Below are 19,822 nucleotides of genomic sequence, written 5' to 3' on the forward strand. Positions count from 1 at the left end.
TATAGAATATTCAGTCTTATAGTAATGGAGTATTACCAACTCAGCTAGGAGAAAATGAAGGCTGCTGTGTTGACTTCCCCACAGAAAAAAGTATTTTAAACATGACAAATAAATTGACTTTGTCAATATTATACAACATAGAGGACTTGAAATAAATATACGGTAACACAGCAATGCTTTCATTGTTACAAGAGTAGTAGCCCTTTCCTGTTTTTGATTATGTCAGTGGAATGTACAACCATTTCTCAAATCGCACATTGCACTTAAAGATGCTCTTAATTTTTTAGACCTTGAGAAAACCATCACTAATGACCATAAACTGAGAACAGACTTAAGTCAACATTTCAAGCCATTGTAACTTTTGAAATAGTTTTTAAAATAAAACTGAATTTTCATCATATGTCTGATTTTAAGTGTTAATGAAAATACACACATTTTTAATTGATTAAAACTCAAGATATTAAAAATTCAATTTTTAACCAAAGTCTGTTCTCAGTTTATGGTCTTGGGGCCACGTCAAAACTCTTTAGTTTGCAATTTATAGAGCTCCCTAGAAGTAGCAGTCTCAACACTGAAAGTGAAAATCAACCTGTACAATATCTTGTATGCAGTACCTAAATTTCCATCCTTGCAGTTCATTTCTTCAAGTAAAAAGACCATTGTTCATGTCATACATTTATTGTTATATTTTCAAGAAACAAGTTAACTGGTACAAACAAGTAATTATTTAAAGGTATAAATTTAAATTATCCAAAAAAAAAAAATAGTTTCATAAAAAAGAATGACCCTCACACTTTCAATACATGTTGATTCATAAAGTCCATATTGTCATGTTTTACATCTATAGTATAAACTGCTTATCCAATATTATTCTTACTGTTCATGTTGATTCAAATAACAATATTGGTCACTGACAGTTAATTTTTGCACATCTAAAATGCTCAACGTCTCTTTGGTTTTCGCCTAGGAATGTCGGAATTGTCTATTACTTGTGGGGGCCTGTTTTCATCTCTACCACAGTTTCCTTATGTTGATGGAAGGGCTTGTGCCCCCACAGTACGAATCTGAGTCAATATATTTCTTACTTCGTACACTGTCGGATTGTTGTTATTGCCCACTTTGTGCCTATAATGGCCGAAATGTTGTTCTAAGGGATCCTGGTTGAAAAAACTGGTCAAAATATACTCTGATCCTTTCTCTAGCATGTATTTGACACAGGCAGTGATAGAGTGTGCCGAAATTCTCAGACCAAGGAGAGTCTGGTGACTTAGCTGCATGCTGGCTTTTTGAGCATCAGTAAATTCTCCCCTTTCCTCAATAGCCTGTTTTCAATCCTCAAAGTACTGTAGGAAATCATTGGTCACCAGTGCAGTCTGTTGTCATCAGACCTTGTGTAAGCCTCCAGGTTTGGATTTCGTTTGTTTCTTCCTTCATAGGGACTGCGTACATTCAGGCAATCGAAGAATTTATTCATTGTACGAATAAAGGTGACTGTCTCGCTTACAGAGTCATCAAAAAACATCTCTAGAGAATTGGTCACCGTTTCGCTTAAAACTTGAGCAGCCAGTCTGACCTTCATTCTGCTAAAAGCATTCAAGTCAATGTGTCCACGGGTTAGCTTTGGACAGGGTGTGTACAGTTTTTGGTCACAATGTTCTTCGTAAAGTCTCACAATGTGCATCCAAGATATATCTGTTCCACCATTCCAAAGGGTCCTAGACTTGGTGTGTGAGTAGGAATTGCTGAAGCAGTTCCGAGCAGTTTTTATTAGATGCGGAACATCAGAAATAAAGAATATCTCTCTTGTAGTGTCATGTGGATTGACTGTTTTGTGGGTGAAGTTTTCTCCATCTCTGGCATGCAGTTTAAAAAAACGTCTGTTTGCTGAAACACCATCACAGGTACAAAAGAGTACCTTTAATTTCACAATGACTTCCAGAATGGAAATAGCCTTCCAAATGATAGGATACAAAAAGTCTGCTGTTATTCCCATTGTTGAAAAGGCAGCTAATGGGAATTTCAAATCACTAGTAACCCCTCTGACCATGAGGACAAGGACAAATTTTGCTACACCATCCGAGCTGCATCTGGTTTTCTTCTTCAGGGCTCGTTCTAATTCACACAGTTGGTTTCCAACATTTCCCAAATCTACGTAGCCAACCAGTTCCCCGGAATGTTTGTCGTACACAAGGTCTTCTTTTATTTTCACTTCATCAAACAACAAGCCCACAAAACTTCTATGCTCAGCAGCAAACATGTCTTTTTTGCTACACTCTTCTTTTAACATCCGAACCACATCTGGCTGGAATCCTAAGTGGCTTTCAATGTAGTGGGAATAATCGTATAATGTGCGCATACTTGGCAGCTGCACAAATCCAGAGTCTCGAAGTGCCTCATATGCTTTGGAGGATTTGTGCCTAAGGTATAGGCATAACTTTATAATCATCGGATGCCATCGCATACCATGTTTCCCATGTGTCTCGTATTTCTTCTGCTGTTCCCAGAAGAGTCTTTGGTAGCACCCTTGATCCGGAAATTCTTCTTCCAGTTCATTCTGGCAGCTTCCCATCAAATCTTTCATTTCCCGATTTTGAATGTCGTTCAGTTTCACACCTTTCTCAATAGAAGAGTTCATTTCCCTCTTAAGGCGATCAACTTCTGTTTGTAATGATTTCATGTGGGATTTCTGGAGCGATAGTTTCTTGTAGAGCATATCACGTGTCATTTCAGAATGTTTGTATGTGCTTCCAATGGAGACATCTCTCTTCTTTTGTTCTTCTTTCCGATACTTTCTTTCTCTGAGAAGCCGCCTGTACCCAGAACAATTCACACACCTTGCTCCTTCAACAAGAAAATCACATTTGGACGATCGTATCGTTGAACTGTAGGTCAGATTTCCCTGGATGGCACCAAAATCCCCTTCTCTGAATGCCGAAATCTCTTCAGTTGTTGCATGTGATAATCCGCATCCTGTTGGTGTCAGATCCTGGAACTCAACATAAGGATTTCCCACACATAACTTTTAAGTTTTTCCAGTACTCTGCAAACATCCGCTGCTGTGGAGGTTTGTCTTGGAAGTCCAATCCAGAATTCATGAGAATATGGAATTAAAGTTCTGTGCACATAAATGTTCACTTGAAAGTCTCTCCCAATCATAACACTCAGCTTTACCGAGGAGCTTTGTTCTTGATGTCTGTAGAATTCAATAATTTCTATGGCATGCTGATGAAGATGGTACGTCACAGTATATGGTGAACAAACCAGGGGAATTAGTTCATCCTTAAGTAGTACCAGTGGGTCTTCATTTTCTTTACTTTCGTCAGGAGATTCTGGCAAGTTCTGTGAAACAGGGAAAGCAACTGGCATGTTCTCACCAACCAGTGTTTCTTGTTCTTGATCATTAATACCAGAGGTGACCTGACTGGACCAATAGTTGTGATCTGAAGGTATTTGAACTTGTTGATCATTGGCCTCAGAGATGACTGGACTGGAGCAATAGCTAAGATCTGGAGAATGCTGACTTGGAGGTGAAGAACTGTCAACAATACTGTAGTTGTGATCACTGCGTTCAACCGATACATCTGACACACTGTGACTCCGTTGTCTTTTTGAATGGTATTTCTTTCTTTGGCCGATGGACCCACTTCTCCTTTTCAAGACAGGCATTGCTCTGAAATATATATATATATATATATATATATATATATATATATATATATATATATATATATATATATATATATATATATATATATATATATATATATATATATATATATATATATATGTAAAAATATTTATAAGGTTTTTTACAAATGTACACAAGGAGAGGGTGTGCATAGGCTTTGCTTGTTGCCCAATCCTTATTGAATTACTCAATAAAATATGTTTAAAGTACAAATGTATACATATAGAGCATCTTATTAAGAATGACAAGGTTTTTTATGTCCTCTGCTTATGTTTTTAATTTCTTCATCCATGTCGCCTCTCTCTCTCATTCCTTGTTCAGTTTACTAATGTCAGGTTCAAGCTCTTTATTTCTTTGTTTCATATATAACACATCAGAGTACATAGTAATAACTAAATTTTAAGATATTAACAAACCATGAGTAAGCAAAAAATTAATAATAAATAGCAAATATATAGGAATGCCTAACCATGTTAACAGGTAATTGTAACTATGAAACACTCACAATTTCAAATGGTTCATTCTTTTAATGGGAGCTTGATATAAATATTTTCCAAGATTACAAGGTTCCTTTATATTTTGTACACTATCTCCATTTGCAAAGTTACATTTTAATTGTCCATACCATCAGAAGGTCCCAGCAATTAGTGCTGTACAGTGTCTTTTTATCATACCCCATTAATGAGAAACTTGAGAGACTGGAAATGAGCAGTAAGGAGATATATGACTGATCATGTGCCTGATATAGTATCTATATTTAAATGCTATATTAAAAACTTGAGAAAAGTGTTACAATAATGGTAGGTATATAGTCAATTTGCCATAATCTAGTGAATCTGTAGGTGTGTTTATCTAATCAAAAGATCAAGTATAGCAACCATCAACATCAGACTTTTTACATTTTTGTTAGTAATCATGGTAATATAGCTTCTTGTTTCTGAAAAGGTCACAGAAAAATATAAGAAATGTCTTTCAAAATTAATGCATGTAACACGGCATGATGTGAATATTAGTGTGTCCAGGGGTTGACCTTCATGACCTACCTAATCACAAGTTGTTATGATAATTTCTGACATGAATTTTAACAAACATGATCAATGGAAGAAAATACATGATCCATATTCAGATCTACAATTCTACACAAGCGAACCTGTCAATTTGCTGATGTAAAAGGTGGTTTGAAATGCTTCAAGGGGTCCTATGTCTTTCATATTTCTGTTTAACTTCATGTAATAATACATAATAATAACAGAGAATAGATCAGTTATTAAAACAAGCTGTAAGAATTTGTATACATCCATGTATTATGCTATTTTCAGGCTTTCTTATATAGCATAGGCTTCTCTTGGCCAGTAGTACACACATTTGAGGTGAACTTTTGTAACAAAACAATGAATTATCTTTGTTAAATTTCTTTAATTTCCATTTTTTATATATCTTTAGAGGTTTCTTATCCCCTCTTTCCTTTATTTTTTCATATGACCATGCTTTTTTAAACCTTCTTGAGTGAATATTTAACTTAGGTCACGTATCGTCAAGTTAGCTATCAAAAACTACATTTTTTAATAAATTTTCCAAAAATGAACTATTCTTCCCATTTTTAAGACTTTTATTGTTAACATTTCGAAAGTATTACCTCCCTTTTCCCCTCATGTTACGATTAATTTGAAGCACAAAATGGGCTAGGTCTCCTACTTTGTGTAAAAATGCTTCGTAAATACAACACATAAATAATAAAAGATTCTTCATTTTTCGATATCAAAAAATTGAATAGTTCTGATTCTTATAAGTTAGAAGTGCTTTCCGCTTGATAATATGGAGAAATAAAACCCGCAAGGCACCTCAATCACCAGCTGTGCTATGTAAACATACCCACGCGATCCCACGCTTGGGTAGTCATTCGTATCTGATCTTTAATTACTATGAAAACACCACCTGATTGGCTAAAACAGAGATCGTAATCACAAAGATAACACTACTTACCATGTCGTAAATATCTTTTCGATCGCAGATAAGACCAATTAAGGCAGTTAAAACAGTTAAAGTAATCAATCTGGGAGTCTTCTCGCTTTGAATTCAAAATGGCGCCACTGAAAATAAGCCGATCTCGCAAGATCTCGTGACGTTCGAGAGTTCAGCAGTTTTTGACAGTTTAGTGAAAGAGTTGCAAATCCCTTCTCACAACAACAAAATTCTACAGTATCTCCTTCCCTCCTGACCCATCACCACAAAATCCCACCGCTGCCACCATATGTAATGAGTTCTTTTGAATTTGTGTAAGTCCAGAAGAAAACGAAACAAAAAAAATTATTTACAGAACAAATAAATGAATTAACAAAAAAACAATATCACAAAAACTTACATGTACATACACCACACTCGCAAATACACACACGGAGAAAGAAAGAAAAGCAACGTAATACAGAAATAATTGACACGACACAAAAACAATGAACTTAATACTGTGTGTCAGAAACAAATATCTAAACAAAAGTTGTTTAATGAAAACAGCAACATTTGTATTAAACAACAATTAATTCCAAGTTGTTGGAATTCCAATTCCAAGCTGTTTAAAAAAAGTTCAAAGTAGAAATTATCCTTTAAATACTTTTCACTGTTATATAATTTTAGGAGAAGTTTATTTACTAAACCAAATTGGGAGTTTGTCCGACACCTGTTCACTTTATCAACACTCTTTATTAACACCACTGGGCTTCCGTACCCCACACAAAGTTCACTGACGTTCCGGGCATGAACTCACAGGTCTCCCCCCCCCCCCCCCGTCCTACCGGTATTCGTATACCCTTCAGTCAGACGGACATTATGGTTCTCCCATTAGTTGCAAGGACACAATTCCACCGTAGCGACACCACATGCACCGGTCCTCAACACAAACTGACCAATCACCGTCTGAAGTCCTTAGCCCCTGGTATACTCTATGCCCTATGCACTAAAATGAAATGACTTTTCTAGAATACTGACTACTAAAGTACAGAAATAACCAGACTACCTAATATAAAACAAATATACAGACATAAAGTAACGAACTCCTAAAAATAGTAACAAAAAACTAGCTAATCGACTGGAGAAAACACATCTGACCACACATAGAATTTCACCATTCCCCGGCTAGCGGTTCCAGACTAATTTATGAAATTCACCTTTAATGAGAATTAACGTCCATGGTGACCAAAACTGTTTACGTGGCACAACGCCTCTTTCACTGTCACAAGTCTCTATCGTTCTGATCCAACCAGTTTTCTAAATTTAACTTATATACCTACACTCAAAACTATGGAAACACCTAACGACAAAAGTCAAAGAGAAAACACAAAACCAAACATAATATTAGCTAAACAAAAGCCAACTTCATCACATACATGTACATGAAATATTAGGATTTTCTTGCAAATTCAGTGGGCCTAATTTACATCTAGGTCAGTCTTACTGCATGCATGTGTTCACAAATTGAACTTCATATTGCGCAATGACTTGCAGGGTCACTGCATTTTACGTATGAGAAATAGCATCATCGCAAACCACGGTCAAAATGTACGACCCTCTCCCAATCTGGAGAGAGCTTTATGCGGACTCCAAACCATGGCTTGAGACGATGGAGAAACAGAGGCTGAAAAATATTTTTTTTTTATTCTGTTCTTCTGTCCTTGTCTTTTCGAACAGTATATATCAAAGAAAAAACAAGACTTCTGTACAATTTTTGAAGTTTTTCAACCTTTAAGAAGTAAGTAAATTACAGCTAGGAAATTTGGCAAAGATGGGAATCCAAAGATAAAAACATTATCGGACAATATTTTACATTGTCCAATCTGTGAAACCCGTAGATGAAGCGACAAGGTCATGGTTAACAAAGAGGGAAAACGGAATAACTTCTTGATAAATTAAGGATTACTCATTGTCATGATCATGTGCCATTCATTCAAACACGTGATTTGAAATTTGAAATAAAATTGATGATCATCTACTTTAACGTTATTAAAAAAGTAAAGCTTTTACGCATTCAAAAGATGGCATTTTATTTATAATAAAAATTAGAACTGATTTTTTTTTTTAAGGTAAGGCAATTTGCACAAAATTACAATCCTACATTTATAAATAATAAAAATGCATTATCAATGCAAAAATTTGATCCTTAGATTAAGTTCAAGATTGATTCATAGTCACAAGTTTGATGTGATTTACAACGTCTTCCAACGAGGCATATCTTCCCTATGCAAATTTCACATTTATATATCAACGAAAGAAAAGATGGGGCAAACAACAAGTTATCGTAATTTTGACTCTAATCTGAATATTATTTCTCATATGAGCATCTTTCATCTTGTGCATTTATTGAATTGTTAAAGGTGTGAATTGATAGACTACACGTCCGCTTTTCGACAAATAAAGTTTGTTTGTACTCGTCTAGTTCTTTAAAACAATTTTGTTTATTGTGGCAGATAAGTAGAACTATGAATTACCAGTTTATTAGAGGGATTAAAAGATTCAATATAATCTATTAGTAAATAAGAAATGAATAAAGGAGAGACAAATATTTAAGACCTAGATGTAATCTGTTTAAAAAGATAAATGCTATACGGAAGTGTAATTTGTAGACACAACAAAATTAATATTTCGTGTTAATTTATTCTCTTATAAGCGATACTGAATCATCTATCGGTATGGGTCATAATTCCCTCAAAAATTATTTTGACTCAAGTCCTGTTACCAATCGAACAAGAAAGGGGCAAAAATTTTATTGACAAGAAAAGTACTTCATACAAACATATACACACAAAATATTTTTAAAGAATATGAGAAAAATAATAGTAACAAAAACCCCATACACACAACATACTAAAATTACTCTAAACATACAAAAGGCAGTGCAGGTACAAAGTAAATCTACTTTAAATGGAAGCAAAAAGGGTTGGGTAGGTGGGAGGAAAAAAGAGCTGCTTGCTGAACAGCTAGCAATAATGGCGCCAATACTTATTTGTACTACGCGTGACATCGCGCAAGGGACGATAACTCCCGCAAACCTGTGCATACAGGGACCATGTCAAAATTTATTTTATCATAATAAAAACCACTTTGACTCAAGTCCTGTTACCAATTGAACAAGAAACCAAAGAGGCGTAAATTTTATTGACAAGAAAAGTACTTCATACAAATATAAACACAAAAATATATTTAAAGAATACGAGAAAAATAATAGTAACAAAAACCCCCAATCCCAAGTTTTGTTTGGGATAAAAGGAAACTGATTTGTAACATATCTTGAATTGAAAGGTTAATAATTACAATAAATATAATCTATTGAGCACATGGAAGTGATCTACCAAAGTGTAGCATGGTATCTAGTATTTTTTAAAAGAGAGGGTCAATGTATCTTAACACCGCTTCACTCGACTTAACTTAACAAGGTGGCTCCACCCCGTTGAAAAGAATGACCCTTAATGTTATTGTCATCTATTCCTGCTTGTACAAGAATGGAATGTAGCTTTTGGCGGAAAATGCTGTAGGTAAAAACTGAACCTTTTCCTGTGAAAAGCAGGGGCGCAAAAAGATCCGCTCCTCTTGTAAGATGAAGGTAAGCCTGCAAGGCTGATGCTGGGCATAATTCCCCATGAACCTGAGGAAGGATAACATTACGCTCCCGTTCTCGGAATTGAATTGTCTTTGTATGTCGTAAGCAAAGTAGATAACCCCATGAACAAGGCATCAAATCCACCCTTCTGACATGTTTCGATGTCTTAAAAGGTCCTTTAATTGCAATGTTGCCCGGGCAAAGTAGACCAAAAAAGGCTATTAGACAAACACACCAAAAGGCCAAGTCTTCAACTGATGAAAAGTCTAGGAGTGCGATAGGTGGAAGCCGTCGAATTAGCCCATGCCTTTCTTTTCAAAGCGGATGCCTGGTCTTGTCAATCCACCTAGCAAAGTTAAATGGTAATGACATATGAGACTAATAGAATCATTCATTACTACGAGTGTGGGATAGTGAAATTCCACCGAGGGGACAAGATTCACCGTCTATGAATCTTGACATTGACATTGAATCTTGGCCCCGGGGTGGAATTTCACTATCCCACACGAGTATGTAATGAATGATTATTTTTCTCGCATTATTTTATTCAAAATAACGGCATGTCATCACCATTGAAAAATTCATATTTTTAATTTAGCATCCAATTAAAAATCTGAATACACCATCAAAGAAATCGTACCTGAAAATGGTTCACACAGTGTGTAAACTCGGAAAATAAATTTCAGTCCACTTAAATCATTCTGAATTTTATAAACTGGATTTAAAAAAAACGACAGCGTAACATTCTAGAAGAATCCTTTCGCGACCTAGAAATAGTGCCCTTTAGAAAGTGAAAATATTACAATCTTTTGAATGAAAATAAGTTTGATTAAATAAATTAAACAACAACATTTTAAGAATGTGATTTTTTAAACATTTTTTACAAGTATTTTATAAGAAGGAATGTTAACGTTACCTTTCACAGCGTAGTAATACACAGTGTAAGACAGAAAAATCTCACACTGCTGTCTCACACTGGACAGGTCTACCTAACACCGGTGATTATGCGAGAAAACAATGTCACAATAAAAAAAATATCATTTTGCAGGGAAGGCACTAACAAATACATTTTTGTAATTTGTTCCGGCTCATGAAGACGGGAACATGCATCCCCGACATTGTTTTGTATGCCCGGTAAGTATTTAGCACTGATAGCACAGTTATACAGGGCAGATATCCAGAACAGAATGCGGCACATGAACTGTACAAGGGGATTCCTGGAAGTTCCTTTGTTAATTCAAGAGACGGCAGAAGAGTTATCACTATGTATGATAACTTTACGATTCACAAAGTATTTACTCCACCTTAACACAGACAGAAATATAAAGATGAACTCTTGAACATTAATATGGGCCAATTAATGTAGAAGTAGTCTCCATTGTAGTATCCTCCACCTCCCTCTAAAGAAGCATCCGTCTGGAGTGAGGTGATGGGGCGTTGATCCTGTATACGACACGTGCCATTGAATATCGACATGAATGATATCCACCAATGGAGGTCTGCAAAGAAATCCTCTGTGAGCAACACTTTATGATGTCTCTCAGTCACTGCATTCTTCAAGTCCAACACTCTACGAAGAAATGTACGACCACCACATATCATTTGAGAAGCTCAAATGAGCTTTCCAATTAGAGTTTCTAACTGTCTAACATTAGCACGCTTTGTCCGAGAAAATGTCCCAGTAAGTTGTTAAAGTCTTGTAGCTTTGATGTTGGCAAGGCTAAAGTCACAGTCACTGAATCTACTACCACCACCAAAAATACAAGCTGCTGGGAGGGACCTTCAACCTTTGACCAGTTAAAAGCGAAACCTAGCTGTCTAAGTAGGTAAATAAGTGTATACAATGCTCTTGAACATTCATGAAATGTTTTTCCAAAAATCAAAAAATCATCAAGATAAGCAATGGCAGTATAACCATACACTTTCTTTAGAATTCTACAAGCTGCACTACTAAACCGTTGAAAAATTTGGGGGCTCTTAGCAGCGCCGAAGGGAAGTTTAGTGTCATACAAATATGTTGGTGACAAAGCATTTACAAATGGCCATTTTAACCCAGCTGTTAGTTAGAAGAGTGAATGGGGACTGATATATATGCAGACTGTAGATATATCTTTGCAAGGTAACAACCTTCACTAATAAGCTTGCTAACAACACGTAAATCCAGGTATGAATATGAAGTATCAGACTGTACATAATCATTAATAGACATACGCATGGACGATTCGCATCATGGATAAGTCTAACCTTAGAATTTGATTTAGTGATAGCTCCTAAAGCATCAACAATAGTAGGTTTGACACAAGTAGCCACATAGCTTCCATTTGACAATTCATACCTTATTATTTTGTGTCTCAACTTGTTCTGCATATTGAAAACATGACTAATAATTATCAACTTCACACGGGACAAGTCGCTGATCAGCTCCCTCATCAATAATTCTAAAGCCCTCTTTTATCCCCTTGCATAAGAAGTTGCGATCAAAATCATCTTCTAAATAAAATTCCCAAACCGAGTACTTTAGCACTGAAGAAGAGTCAGAACAGCGACCCGTCCCATTCCCTAGTTTTTTTGGGTGAGACAGAACATTATGAGTTTGTCAATAACAAACAAAACAACAATGCTGCAATTTACAGTTATTTAAGTCACACGTTTCCATATTGAATTTCCTGCATATCTCCTTGCCTTCAGGTGTGAATGGGCCACGTCGACTTCCTTTCTGCTTGAAGGTACCTTCCTTCTTAGCACGTGTTTCCATTGATCCCTGTAGGGTCTGCATAGTGAGCTGTTCCGTTTAGAAACCAGTTGAAAATCCTGAAGGTGAAGACGAGATACACCCCACCGAAACTTTTCCTTAAACTGCAGTTCCCTATTTTCACGGTCAAAGAGAAGGACACTGCCTTTGACGTACTTGCTGAATAAGCGATTTATGTATTTGGTGTATTCAAGGTAGTCGCGCACTCCTTGGTCATCCAATTCCTGATTAATGATCATTTCCTGCATAATGGCAGTGTTACCATAGCCCCACTGTTCAATGGACAGTTTATAATAGTCGTGATCAAGATTTTGTTAATCTTCACTCCAGTATTGGTAAGTGTTAGAAGATCATCTTTCTCTTGTTGCATAATGGGGTCAAGTCAAACGTAGTTGTGACCAAGTCTTACTTTCCCCTTATTACTGGATGTGCTTGGGGTAATAGCAGTAGAAACATGAGAAGGGAACAAGTTAATAAGATTACTGAGGTCAACTGTACCTTGCAGGGGGGTGTACATTTGGTGTAGTATCAACTCCAGTAGCAGTCGCAGGTGCGCAAATTGTACTCGGACTCGGGCCAGGGCTGTCTTTCTCTTGCATGGCCGCTAAAGTTTGTTTGCAAGCATCGATATTCTGAAGAAGTTGCATCTTTCGTTTGTGTAGTTCTAATGTCTGGAGCTCCTTCTCTAAAACGATTATTTCACTAGAGATAGATGGGGTCTTAGGACTCCATGTACCCGTGGAGTGGTTGCGACTCGCACTTCCTCTGTCATTTGAATTGCCGTTGTGCCCGAGCCGCCTGAGGCCACTAATTCTGCTTTGTCACTCGTTTCATCAGAAGAGTCGTCGCACGATCTCATAAGTTCAAGCACTGTCCGATCTCTTGGACAAAGATCGTATGGGTGACCCTCTTGCATGGAGGAAAAAAGGGCTGCTCGCTGAACAACTAGCAATAATGGCGCCAATACTTATTTGTACTACGCATGACATCGCGCAAGGGACGATAACTCCCGCAAACCTGTGAATACAGGGACCATGTCAAAATTTATTTTATCATTATAAAAACCACAAAAGAGAAACAAAATTGCAGAATTCATTTGTAATTTATCGGAAAGGAGTCACATTTTAAATTCTAGCTCAATATATACAGGCATAAAGAAAAAAGAATCTGGAAAATCGCGTGGAGCATACTGGCTGTCAGGGAGACTGCCTGACAGACAGACAGCTAGACAGACAGACAGAGAGACAGAGAGCGGTACCGGCAGTGTTCCAGCTAGGGTGAAATGGAGGGGCGCCGCGCCCCGCCCTCAAATCAGTGCGCCCCTCTGCCCCCCACAGCCGCCCCTGTGCTCCCTATTAGTGTCCTATAACATTCTGACTGTCCTTTTCCCGCATTAGAATAATTAGTGTGTTCTAAAGTAGATTACCTAAAGACAATCAGCAGTTCACACCTCCTGCCATGGGCGATTACGTAATGAAACTCGCATTACGATACCTATACAGGTACTATACAGGTGCCCATTTTCAATTACAGGTGATTAGGTAATTACTTTGACTACTTGACAGTCTGAATAGGGGTTAAAAGCTGAAATACTTTGATTATGTCCAAGCTATCTATTTAAATATAAAACAATAGTCTTTTCTAATAGCGTTCTAAAAATAAATCACAAAAGTGAAAGTAGATTAACTTTGACCTTTTATGGTACTAATTATAAATTGTTGACTTTTTTTCTGAAAAATGAAGGAATTTAATATCCAAATAGCACAGAAACAAGTATAAAATTTTTCAATTATTTTCTCCTTAATTAAGATTCTTGACACTCTGAAAGGAATTTTTAAAGATTACAGATAATATATAACTGTGTTCCATTTCATTGCAGAAGTTTAAAATTAATTCAGTTAATTAATTATCTGGCCACCAACGTAATCAATACGAAAAAAAAAACAAGCAATATAACCTACAAAAACTGAATCTATTTAATACATTTGCCAGAAACATGCATGCATACTCATTTAGCTATAGTACATGTATAGACCTACATGTACTGCAATAATATGAGACACCAGTTGTGGTGCTATTATTGAAAATAGGAATCAAGAATAGAAGATTATTTTAAAAAGAGAAAGAAAAGTAACATTTATCCTAAGATGATGTTTAAAATTCTTTTTTACATCTTTACATACTAGCTATAAATTAGTATGTGTTTATGTATCTTTCAAATCAATAAGGTTAAATAAATTAATAATATTTGAAGGAGTTCAGTAACAAAGTAAAATAAATAAATAATATTTGTAGGGGTTTATTATTATGAGGGTGAAGTAATGAGATACGAGTATGTAACAAAAGCTCGCGACAACGGTAAGTCGCAAAAAAGTGCCCTTCTCTTGCACCCCTCCATTTTCAGATCCTAGCTGGAACACTGTTAACCATCTAAGTGTCAACGGTAGGGGACTTATGAATGTAGACAGAAATTTATTGTTAGGTTAATGGAAATTGTATGTAACATTACTTTGATATACATGTAACAGCAATAATAAGACACTGGACAGTCTATTATTTAGCAAATAAACATATCCTTATATAAAATCGTTGTGTTATTTTAACGAGGTTCGTTCCTGAGCTTTTGAGCAGATTTTTGTGTAGACCTCTGTTTAAAAAATTATGCATAATGTTTTAGTTCTACAATAAATTTTGATTCTGAAATGCTAATTAAACTATATTCAATTAAAACCCCATGATTAAATTCCATACCGAAAGCATTACCGGTAAGTGAGGAACCATATTTTGTTGCGGAAGGTTTTACAGAAGAAAATGATCAATTTTTCTCTTTCGAAATATTTACAGTATTATTAAGTTTGGATTCATATTTTTACATGCAGCCTGCATGAGAGTTATTTTGTGTAGTGTAATGTTTTATGCTGGTCCTCCTAATCAATACATTAAATTAATCGGCATGAATTCTATTATCATATTGGACAAATATGGCAAATATATTGTGAAAGTCCTGGGGAAAAAATAGCCCATTTTAAGCTAGAAATTAACATATTTTAATTATATTTAAAAATTAACATCACAGACCCTCACTTTTAATTTTATTTTCTGAATATACGAGATAATTTTAACCATTCTGCTTAAATTCAGAAAAATGGCATTACTTTCAAATGAATTTATTGCTTGTTAAATTTTTTATGCCAGAAGAATGACATTTCTTGAGTGCAAAAAGGTCAAATACTTGACTATGCGAAGTAATTTGAAACTTTTTTGTTGTCACAAATTTTAAATAGACTATTGAAGACGAAAAAAGATTTTGTTTGTTCCCATAATTTATTTGGATAAATAATATTAAAGGAAAAACTTTGAAAACTTTATTTATTTATGTGTTAGACGTAATTGCAGTGCAAAAAGGTCATATTAAATGAAGCGCATTGACCCCCATTTTTGGTTTTAATTTTTAATAAAGCTATGTGTATAGATTCTAAAAATATATTTGATAAAAAAAATTTCAATACTTTTTATAACAGGATTCAACCTCCTTAAAGGACTCCAAAGACTTCAGAAAAAGTATCATTATGCACCGTAAAGGTATACAATAATAGAAGTTTGAAATAGTCTAAGAAACACTCCCTCAATCAAAACATATGGTTTCACAGAAACTTAATTTTTTAAACAGAGCCACATACTCGTGCATATTTAAATATTAACTTTAATGATTTCATATAAATCATATATGCTGCAAAATATACGAATACAGTACTCTTTCAGTAAAATATTCAAAGGGAAAGTGACCTTTTAATGAAAAAAAACCAAAGTCCTTAGATGAGGAAGACTGAGGTGGATTAGGGATAGAAGGCGAATGAATGATTGTGGTAAAAACAATGTTGCATTGACTGTATAAAATCACTAGTCTGATGATGTTAAGGAGTACTGTCAAAGTACATATGATATTTAACGTAGAATGAAGCTGAAAAATACAGAAAATGCCTTTATTTTAGGAAACAAATATTATAACATTCAATATAGGGTTAAATGATCAGAATATGACAAACACAAATGTTAACATATTATGTTCTTAAAGATGGGAAAAGACATAAATATTTTGCAGAATAAGTCTATGAACATTATCATTTTATGTTTTACAAAATATTTTAATACGAGGGTCGTTCAATAGATAATGCAAAAGGTCATCTTAAAATAGGAAAAGCAAGTAAAGTAAATTGTAAATACTTTCAATACCTCAAAGCATTCCATGTGAACATTACACATGCCTAATGTTTTTTACTCATGACCAGAAAACGTCAGCATACTCATCTTTAGGGATGTCATAAAGACACTGATGAATAGCACATTCCATGATATACATGAAATTGTAAAGTCTTCTTTTGATTGCTTTCATGTGTTTTTGGAAGAAAAATATCTCACAATGGCTGAGATCTAGCGAATATGAGGGATGGCTAAGCTCTGTAAATTTTCCTTTCTTCAAAATTTAATTTATTTCTCTATGCTTATTTGCAGCAGCGTTGTCAAATACAGGAAAAATACTCTAGGGACCGGTATTTGAACGTGCTTTGCAGGAAATCTGCTAAATTTTTTTGATTGAAATTTTATCATAAAAGTTTCCATTGATAGTCCTTCCTTTGGCTGTATGTACATGTTTTACTGGATTTCTTGAATAAAATGAAAATTAATAAAACATATTTGGAGCCCTTGCTTCTCTTTGCAATAATAGGACGACATCTTTCTCTTTGATATCACATTTTTTTTTCTTATTCTTCCTTTTCGGCTATAAAAAGTACACTCATGTTTCTTTATCCATCACTCAAGTTTATCAAATCTTCTTTTTTGTGAAAATGTTTATTTTTAAATAGACCATTGGCACATTTATCGTATGCTTTCTCTTAGGCATTTGCATGGAAATAAGGCACCCATCTGATAGAATTATTGTTAGATTCATTTCATTTCTCAGAACTCTATGAACTGTTGTGACGATGAAATGTTTCGTGTCTTAGCAATGTCTATCAATGTAAATCTGGCATTTTTAGATATCGTGTTGTTCACAGCATCGATATTTTTGGTGGACCTACAGATTTCGATCGACCAGCTTAACTGCGATCTTTTAATTGTACATTTTAACTTTTGAATTTCGTCGCCCGCGTGCTGCAGTGGTTAGAGCGTCTGTTCTAGAGTTGCGGAGTAAGGAGTTGATCCTTACGTCGCGGGTTCGAATCCCATTGTGGGACGTGGAGACCGGTCCTTCGGATGAGACCGTATATAGCGAGGTCCCTTGTCACAGTAGGTGCTGGCACGAAAAAGACCCCTCACTGCTCAATGGCCGTAAGTGCCGAGTATAGGACAAAATTTGCAGCTTTCCACCGGCAAGTGGTGGCGTCTCCATATGAGTGAAAAATTCTCGAGAGAGACGTTAAACAACAAACAAACAAAAAACTTTTGAATTTCCGAATCTATTTGAAAACTTAACAGCTTGAAAGACTAGTCTTTCCACATATCAAAATAATATCTTTAATACGGTTCCACAACTATTTATGTAATGAAGCACAGTTTTCAGAAACGCCCTCATTCTCATCTTCTTGGCAGAGATAATTTTTAAACAGTTTTCAGCGCAGTGTAGTGACCATGCTTACTTTAAAATTGAATTCCTTTGCGACAACAATAGGAAAAAGTATGGGTTTTTTCTGTGATTAGGCGTTCTTTAATAGAACTTTTCAACTTTTAAAAAAATAAAATTAATTACTTCTACATTTGTTATGATAAACTGTATGTTGCATTACTTATTGAATGACCCTCGTAATACTGGATATGTTATGTTTTTTAGCCTTACCGTGCTCTGAAATAAACAAGGACTATCTGAACAGTGCTAGAAAATCTTTTAAAAATCATTTTATTATACAGATTTGTTTTTTAACTACCGTATAAGCAGAAATTTTAGCGAGGATTCAATTTTGGCATTTTTAGCGAGGGAGTTGGGATCGTTAAAATTAAATATCGCTAACAATTTATTCCGCATTAGAGTTTACTGTTAACTTTCTATGCATTATAAAATCGCCAAAATTACTTCTCGCTAAAATTAAATACTGGTTTTTAAGGACAAATCGCTAAATTTGCGTCTTGCTAAAAATTCCACTTATACGGTATTTAAAATAGTAACTGTAGTTCGCTATGTTGAAAATTGACATTCAAGAACAATTAAAAATCGATCATTCAACTGATTTCTACATTGATTAGGAAAAACTTTTTAGGAATTTAATATCATTTTACTATTACATCATATACTACAGAAACATTTAAGTTTAATACGTTTTTCTACTTTTCAGAGAATAACATAATCATTTCATCGCATAAAACAGATATCGTGTCATTGTAAAGAATAAAATTAAAAATAAATATAAAATTCAATCGCCGTTTTTCTTCGCAGAAATAGTTCAAATAAGTAAAAATTTATGATATCATAATTTCTTCTTTTTTTTAAAAATATTTAATTAACTTGCATGCTCTGATAAGTGCAACATTAATTTCTTCTGTAGATTAGGAAACAAACTGATACAAGTACCAGTGAATACTTAGTTATAGTTATTGATCATAAAAGTTTAAGGTAATTACTGACATCATTAAAGCACATTTTTATGGTAACAAAAATTCAAATATGTTATATAATGTATGCTAAAGTGACAAGTATGTCCAAGGGGCCGGGTCTAGTGTAAATAGGATTCTTGTTGAAATTACATTCTATTATAAAATAATATTTTATATATCTAACTTCTACAGCAAAATTAATGTCTAAAAATTACAGCTTATTATAGTCTCCTAAATAGATATTACATTAATGAATGAAGTCATATCATTTAAATGATTGGGATAATAAACTTGCCACCTTATAAAAGAAACCTACAATTAAAAATTGGCAAAAAGGTAAATGCACATATTATCAACAGCATACAAGGATCTCAAAAATAAATTTGCAAGCAATACGATATTACCATGTATATCCAATGCTCTAATATATTGACATGTATGAAGTACATTTTAAAGTGATAGGAGCGCTTTAGCATTTCCCGTTTTGTAAATAGGAAGTGAGTTTTATCAAGTTATATATTGTGAATTGTGGCATTCAGAATTATATGACCAGGTATGATTTCCTCCGAAAAGTTTACTCACTTCAAGACAGATCCTAGTCTCTTAGATTAATTATTGTAAATATATTAATCCGATTATTTGAATTGATCTTTTATCGGCATGATACAAGTGTACACGTTGGAAAGTATTTGAATTTTTTGTGATAAATTTATTCTATATGTTTAGTACTTAATTGAAAAACAAAACAGCAATTATTAAAATTTATTTTGCTGTAATAAAATGTTCTTTATAATGATAACTCAGCTTGTAACTTAAGGCTATAATTATTATTTAAACTAAGAAGTGAACTCTATTAGAAGAAATAATACGGAACTATTATTATAATATAAGAAATCAGTTTTGTACAGGATGAATAATATGAATTTGCTACAATATGAAGAAAAAAGGTTTACAAACAGTAGAGATTTAACAATAGCAATAATTACTCATGTGGTTATAAACTAAGCAGAAAGCACAACATATGAATAAATAAATATAATGGATGTTTTATACAAGATTGAAATGATAGTGACAGGAGAAATCAGTCGACATTTCCCGATCCACGCTTCATTGGTATTTAAATCCACCTGTTATCAGTTCTGGCCAATACATGCCGATTGCTACTATAGTTACAGATCAATAACAGATCACTTTTATAAACAGGATG

At 34.5% G+C, this 19,822-nt stretch overlaps 1 pseudogene; it reads right to left on the bottom strand.

Annotated features, from left to right (window-relative positions):
- Positions 1 to 9,001: 9,001 nt before the first annotated feature.
- Positions 9,002 to 12,943, bottom strand: LOC133180601 (uncharacterized; annotated as a pseudogene).
- Between the last annotated feature and the right edge of the window lie 6,879 nt (positions 12,944 to 19,822).

This window comes from Saccostrea echinata, unplaced genomic scaffold (assembly GCF_033153115.1).
Source record: "Saccostrea echinata isolate AGI-Se365-2 ecotype Australia unplaced genomic scaffold, CSIRO_AGI_Sech_v1 ptg000007l, whole genome shotgun sequence".
In the NCBI taxonomy this organism is placed as follows: domain Eukaryota; kingdom Metazoa; phylum Mollusca; class Bivalvia; order Ostreida; family Ostreidae; genus Saccostrea; species Saccostrea echinata.